Source organism: Trichoplusia ni, chromosome 17, assembly GCF_003590095.1.
Source record: "Trichoplusia ni isolate ovarian cell line Hi5 chromosome 17, tn1, whole genome shotgun sequence".
In the NCBI taxonomy this organism is placed as follows: Eukaryota; Metazoa; Arthropoda; class Insecta; order Lepidoptera; family Noctuidae; genus Trichoplusia; species Trichoplusia ni.
This window is the reverse complement of record NC_039494.1, coordinates 1,990,619-1,998,369: the sequence shown is the minus strand read 5'-3', so window position 1 is coordinate 1,998,369 and position 7,751 is coordinate 1,990,619. Positions and strand designations below refer to the sequence as shown.

Genomic DNA, 7,751 nt, shown 5'->3' with positions numbered 1-7,751 from the left:
ATCCATTATTATTACCTCGAAACTTTCCCGACAGGGGCATTTGTTCGTAACTTTCTGACATTGTGTTTCCAACGGAAAACTCGAGCTAAAGTCAATTTGAGAATATATTTTAAGAATTGTACTATTAAGAAAAGAACATTTTGTAACTGGTAATGTCATGTCATGAATTTGAAGAGAAAATTTTGACACAATTATAAAGACTTTTTCGTTAAAAAAATATAGGAGGATTTATTTTTTTGACTGCACGGATGCTTGTTCTGAGTCTGGGTGTCCTTTTGCATGTGATTTGTATGTATGTAAGGCACCGAGACACAATTAATAAATACTTTACTGCGGAGGTTGTTTTTTAAATAAAAAAAATCCTCCGTTCGGATACGACGGAAAAGTCTTAAAATCGCTCGCAATATTTTAAGTTAAGCTCTTCGAATTCCTTTATGATAATATCCTCCTTACCTCGTAGACTAACAATGCCGTGTCCTCGTTTGTTCTCGGAAGTGTTTCAGGCATCTGAGGCACCATGCAGTCTGAATGCCTGCGACGTGTTCGAAATGTTTACCCGCGGCTCCCGGCCCGACTCCCCGCCGCACCCAGGTGCCTGCAATCCAGACCTTCATTGGCGACAACTGGATCGCCGGCTACGTGCTATCGAGCAACCCTGTAAATATTCACGTTTTTGCATGTTAACAAATTTTCTTTGTAAACGTGCATTGTTTGTAACTGTTAAAAGCTCGTGTTGCAAAATAAATTTTAATACTTTTACCTTAGTATCTAGCCACTAAATGTTTCCGCTGAATACCTTTTTGAACCATCATAAGATTTTATTGACGACCCGAAACTGTACGGTTCTACGTTTAAACGTTTTAGAAGTGTAGTAATTAAATTGTTTGAATATAAATAAACATAAATTATTCTTCAGCATATCTGAAACTGAACGCTACAGGTAAATACCCCAATCTGCATAATCAACGAATTCGTACAGATTATGTAGTTCGTAAATTATTGTTATTAACTTGCATCGCGCGCTCGCGACACGTGAAATGAAACCGTTCATAATTAACCAGCACCCACGGGGCTTGAGCAATAACTTAGTACACTGAGCTCGCTGAGAGCTAGACTGAGCTTAAACTGAGGATCTTATTTTATGCATAAATTCACTCTGGCTGCGTTCCCGTTTCTTATCTAAATGTACAATTCTATATTGTTCTTTATTTGCAGATAATTGATTAAGTATTGTATATCTAACATGTTTAATAATTGATTAGTTTAATATTTTTTTACTTTTGTAAAACGTACGAAAGAACTGGCCATGTCTGCGAAAGGTACTGATATGCCGTTGTTATTTTTTGAGAATAAACAGAAGTCACCACACTATGGGAGCCAACGGATGGACGGCGTCGTCGTGGGCGACCTAGGAAGCGGTGGCGAGACGACCTTAACGCTTACCGCGTAGGCTGGTTCCATGCGGCCCAGAATAGAGAGTCGTGGAAGGATTTGGGGGAGGCCTTTGCCCAGCAGTGGGACACAGTGGGCTAGAGAAAAAAAAAAAACAGAAGCCACGACAAAAGGACAGGACAAGTTCCAAAACCCATCGATTTATCATTCGAAAATTCTTGGATAAAGAAGGATTCTTCTCCAAGACGATATTCCATTTTGTACCTTCTGTTAACATCAAGGCAATTGAAATACATGACATATTTATTCTAAAAATTCGGTTTCAAAATATAAGTTTCTACAAAAGTTTTTTCTATTTCTAGGTTGTTACATAAGAGGGTCAAAACAAAACCCTATTACTAAGTCTCCGCTGTCTGCCTGTCTGTATGATGTATTACTTTTGCTGCTATAAAAACAAATATTAAAATAAAAATCGAGGTTAAGATCAAATTTAAAGGGGACTAGTTTTTTTTTAAACTTACTTTGCTCTAGCCTCAGATTTTATTCGTTTAATACTTTTATAAGAACAAAATGCATTAAATATTGATAGTCGATTCAAAACATGATATGAAATAGGACAGTATTTTACGCCAATTCGCTCAAACTTTTGTTTTAAATAGGTATTTGAAATGTGGTTGTGGTCGTGGCATCTATAATTTAATTAATTTGTAGTTACCGCACTGTTTCGCACATTGTACATAATATTGTATTAATTCAAACCCAAAGTGAAGCATGACAGAGCACCCAAATGTCTGTTAAATTATAATATTTTAATTACGAAGTTCTCCACTTGTTGACTGCATTTTGAAATTTTCTATATAACATTAAATACAAATTAATCCCTATAAATTAATTCTTCCAAGATCAGAAGTTTTATTCATTGATTTCTTAATTGGTTTCAAAGCTATTGTTTTCGTAGACTTAAAATAACTTTCTCTGCACAGCCTGGACAATCAGCTTCGGCCAATCTCGTTGGAGACAATGTTCGAAAAGCGCTTGCCGTTGCGATTCAGCCCGCCGTTCACTTAATTGCTGGAGGGCTGGGCTCACCACGCTTACCCCCGACTTGATCGTGCCCGCTGACTTGGTCAACATGTAAGTATTGGCATATTCATAAGGATCCTGACTCTGTAAAGAATACTGACTCCTATTCTGAAGCTCTTCAATCTGTCTGTCCATCCGTCGAAGGTATTCAAAACACGATACACATATTAGTGAACTTAGACTTCGAAACTAGTTAGTTAATAAAAAGAGTAAAGAATAATATCGAATTAAATCGAGCTCTTTAAAACATTACCTTGTCTGTTTTTTCTCTTATCGTGTTATCTTTGGTGAATTATTTTACATTAGTAGTCTCAATTGTTTGAAAACCTGATTTCGAGCATCCAAGAAAATATGATCCCTTTTGATGCCTAGAAAAGTTAGCTTAATCCTTGCATAAAGAAAGGATAGTAATCCCACGACAGCGACATATAAAACCAAGCTGTCATCTAGATATAGTATATGAATTATACTACTTTGAAAGAAATTCTTTTATTTTATAGCCGACTTTAAAATATTTTATTTTTTGTAATGACATCTAAAAATTGCTGTAATGAGACAAGTCAGACAAGAATCTCAATTTTTGATTGAGAACAGTTGTTTAAAAATATGTTTGCAGTTTTCGTGTTTTTGTTATAAGCAACATGTTTGTTGCTCCCAAACCTTTATAGGAGAACTAAAACCTTAAATTCTTTATAAGCCTATAACTACGGTCATGTGTCACTTTTACCATAATCATCTTTTTTGTCATTGCTACAGCTAAGTATTTACTTCGTCATCATTACACCAATCTTACGTATGTTAAATGGAGTGTGAATAGATGTAAGTTTGTCCCTTTGTCAGTCCAAACAAACCCTTTTGACAAGTAAGCGTCATTGTGACACGATTGAATAGAAGTCGTGTGCTTACGGTCATTTTAAGTATATTTGAAAGAGCCAACTTTGACTAAAGAAACATTAAGTTGTTATGCAACAAGACATTCGTATTTACGTCATGAATTTATTGAGGACTTTCTGGTACTGTATCCGAAAGGTAACCTGTTAACTAAAACCCATTACCTACTACTTAATATATTAGACCTCTATCACCTGGTCATCGAGCCTGACTCCAAGTTCTTCCACATGAATCATTACACACTTGAAGTTCTCGCAGATGATGAGTAGACTACAAAGTTTTCTTCTGAGAAAATCCTTGACATAAAATGAGGTCTCATCAATAAGAGATCAACAATGAAAACAAAAAATCCGTCTAATTCTAAATGCAATTTTGCTACGTCACCTAAATAAAAATCTTGCATGCAGATAATATATTACGAGATGCTATCTGAAGATGTTGTTATCTTATTCGGTTACTCTTACTTTACTGATAAACATGTAATCGTAGAAACATACTCGTACACACAGGTATGTGTGTACCAACGATTGCTGCTGTCACATGTGCATGTTGTGTGTTTTTTTTACCTCTTTACGACTGAACGGCTTCTCCGATTTTGAGAAAAAATGTGGTTTGATGAAAAAAATTAGCTGACATCTTGGTTTAACACATAGGGTACTTTTTCCTTTATCCTTTATCTTAAAGGAGGTTTAAGGATTTGTAGCGATAACCGACATCCAGGCGGTTGAAGCCACGGGCAAGGGTTAGATTAACATAAACATTGAAGTAAATGTAGACCTGCGTTTAATTTGTTCATTCATATAAATATTACTTTTACCCTATCCACAAATCTTCATTATTGTTACTTTATATTAATTGTTTCCAGTGACTTGGGCACCAACAAACTGCGGACGTTACATAAGACGACATTCAAAGGCATGCGTTCTCTGGCCGAGCTGGACATGTTTGACAACCATGTTGAATATCTACCATCCGGGATATTTGACTCTTTAGTCAATTTAAGGATTTTGTAAGTATATAAGTAGAGTATTGAAGAGTGTGAGTGTAGAAGAGAATTTTATTAGGTACTATTAACAAGAAACGTTATACATTATTAGAGATATTAATTAGGTTCGTATTATAAGAATTTACCTCATTAAAGTTCTTCATATAAATATTTATAACTTTTTATGCATGGAACGATTATTGCTTTTATACTACTTTAACAATAAAATTGTTTCAGACGACTTCAACGGAATTACCTGGAAGAAATTGATAGCGACGCGTTCAGATCCACGAAAAAACTATTCCACGTTGACCTATCTAATAATTTTTATACTCTCTCCCGGAAAAGCTATTTGCCAACAATTCGTTTTTAGAAACCATCGATATTTCAAATAACCATATCATATACATACCATCGGATAGCTTTGTCGGTCTCGAATCGTTACAAATATTAGATCTGTCTAAAAATAAAATTCAACCGAATCGAAAATGGTACTTTCTCCCTTAAGACGTTGCAAATATTAAAACTGTCAGAAAACCAAAATATGCAATATAAGTGAAAATGCTTTTGAGAGCCTACAAGCCTTGGAAACTTTATTGTTGGAGAGTAATAAATTACAAAGTATTCCAACACATCTGTTTCGAATTTGGATTGTTTGACCTTCCTTGACTTATCCAGCAATAGTCTAATGAGTGTAAGTTTCAATCTACATTTGTATATGTAAGTCTAGCTGTGACTCCTCGTTAATCAAACTCAAAGTGATGAAATTCTCCTTTTAATTTCAGTTGACTGGTGTTGAATTTGAAAACTTAAAACGTTTTACGCACTTTGGATTTGAAGAATAACGCCCTCACAGAGTTACCGGATTACGCCTTTACGAATTGTACTAATTTGGAGAAACTCGATTTGTCTAAAAATAAACTGAGATTCTTGAACGTCACCACTTTTCTTGGATTGGAAAATCTTACTTCCCTTTTGCTCTCTGATAACAAATTATTCGAAGTACATTTTAAAAACATTTTCAACTTTAAAGATCTTACTACTCTGTAAGTACCGTTGAGATTATTATAAGACAGTAAATATTTGCCGACTCTAATCTGGGAGTGCATAACTTAAATGAAATCTCTTCGTAGCAGATCTTTCCAGAAATAAATTAAAGTAAAAATCATGAAAATAAATCCTGACTATCCGTCATGTTCAAACCACAGAATTTATTCTTTGGAAATCGAATGAGGCCATTTGTCATGGCAAAGCCAATATTTTCTCGTAGATAAACAGCAAGTCATGAAAAGAAAGATCATCTTTTAAAAGCATTAGCTTACTCATAATCACAGGATGTTACATGTATTCATTAACTTTACTTCCAAAAGAAGCAATTATCTCCGTATAATACACCCGGATATTATTTTTCACTCAAAAATATTTTATAAAATCTTCTAAACGTTTATTAATCCGAAAAAAAGGTTTAAACATTTTTTCATTGCAGTCATTTGGACAACAACATGTTCCCCTCATTACCATCGAGGACTTTGGACTATATGCCCAAAATGGCAATCGTCAAATTATCCGGCAACCCGTGGCACTGCGACTGCCATGCATTGTATATTTCGGCGTAAGTATCTAACATTTCATATGCATGCGACATTATCTTCAGATGCAGGTCGCGAGCCCATTTCCGCTGCGCAACTGCAAACGTATCGCCAAGTTTGCATGCAGTCGCGCCTTAGCGGGACCGCCAGGGAAATTATACCAGACAATATGAAGCTCGAAAATAAATTAGAAGGTGAAACTAGAGTGGGTTACCGTCGATACGAACGTACGAATAAAAGGTAACGGTAATAGCGAATGGAAGATCCGATGTCTACTCATTCTGGAACTAGGTTTTATTTTTAAATCGACTCTCCAGACTTCGGTTTATTTTGTTCAGCATTTATTTTATTTTTCGAGCCATTTGTTTAAAGTAACTGCACGGTGGAAATTTAAAGGAATTCTAAAGGATTTAAATAGATTAAAAGATTTACGAGAAGTATCTAATAGTAATTAGCATTTAGCTCGGAATTCTACACACTTACCCAAAACGACCGTACGTAACAGAAACCGTATAAACAAGTTTTTAAATATATTTCCATTTTATTCAGCAATTTAATTTAAGTCTAGTCTTTTTCTGTATCCCGATCGTACTGTCATATTTTTGATCAGTTTAAAAGTAAGACTTTCTTAGCTTACTTTGAGAAACGATAAGGCTGCAAAAGGTTCCAACAAACAGTTTACATCGAAGGTTACTGTTGAACAAACATACGTCCTAGTCTAGCCTAAATAAATAAAGACAAAAACAATATTACAATTACATTTTGAAATCCTTAATAAAGCTACCAATTTCACATTGAAAATTGATGAGTAATTCGATTTATTTGAAAACATAAAACAATAGAATTTTAGTCTGCGTTAGAATGAATATTGATTAAATTGAATTTGATAACATACTTTTTGATTGGAAAGTTTTAAATGTTGTCGTATGTTAGATTTAACAGCAAGCAATTTAATAGTAATAAAAAAATATTTTAGTTTGATACATTTGTTGTTCAAATTATTTTTAACGTATAAAACACGGACTAGAATTAAATTAATTTTGGATGTCGCCCGGACTCGATATTGTTCATACGATTTACTGTTTAATTAACTAAAACATAAAAATGAAATTGAAAACTGTAAAAACAAATTTACTTCCAAATTTTCCTTATATATCAAAGCGGCTAAAATAATTTATCAATGATGCACGATGAATCAGGTTATGACATGTAAATTGTACTAATTGTCCGTAATATAATAGAGACTCAAGACATACAATAACTTAAATGAATTAATAGAAATAGCACTTTCGGTTACTACATTTTTCATATAAAAATCCAATTTCTGTTTCATATCCACCAAATACTATGTCAATGTTTCAGTTGGGTCCGTCTGAACGAAATTAAAATATGGGATTACTCTCCAACCTGCGTGTCGCCTTGGTACCTGGAAGGTCACTTTCTCAAGAAGCTCAAGTTCCCTGAACTGTGCGCCGGGCAGTGGGCGAGCATGGTCAACCTCTCACCCCGGCTACCCATACAACACCTCCTCGCTCTAAACGTCTCCGTCAATAGGAAACCTCAAGACAGCATGGAGCAAAACCATGACGTCACTACTATTGACACATGGCATTGACTCGCTTTGTGTTTTAAGGAAGTTTGAAAAGCCTTTTTATTGTATATTGTGTAACCTATTTCTATAACACATATTCCGTCATAACACAATGTCATAAGGCTTCTTTTGTTGTGCCAAAATAATCATATGTATCAAGTTCGTTAATAAAGTATTTGAAAATGTACCTTTTTATTAGTTATTAACGTTATCTATAGAT

The 7,751-nt window shown here is 34.6% G+C and overlaps 1 pseudogene; it reads left to right on the top strand.

Moving 5' to 3' along the window:
- The first annotated feature begins 344 nt into the window (after positions 1-344).
- On the top strand, positions 345-7,611 carry LOC113502615 (annotated as a pseudogene).
- The last annotated feature ends 140 nt before the right edge of the window (positions 7,612-7,751 follow it).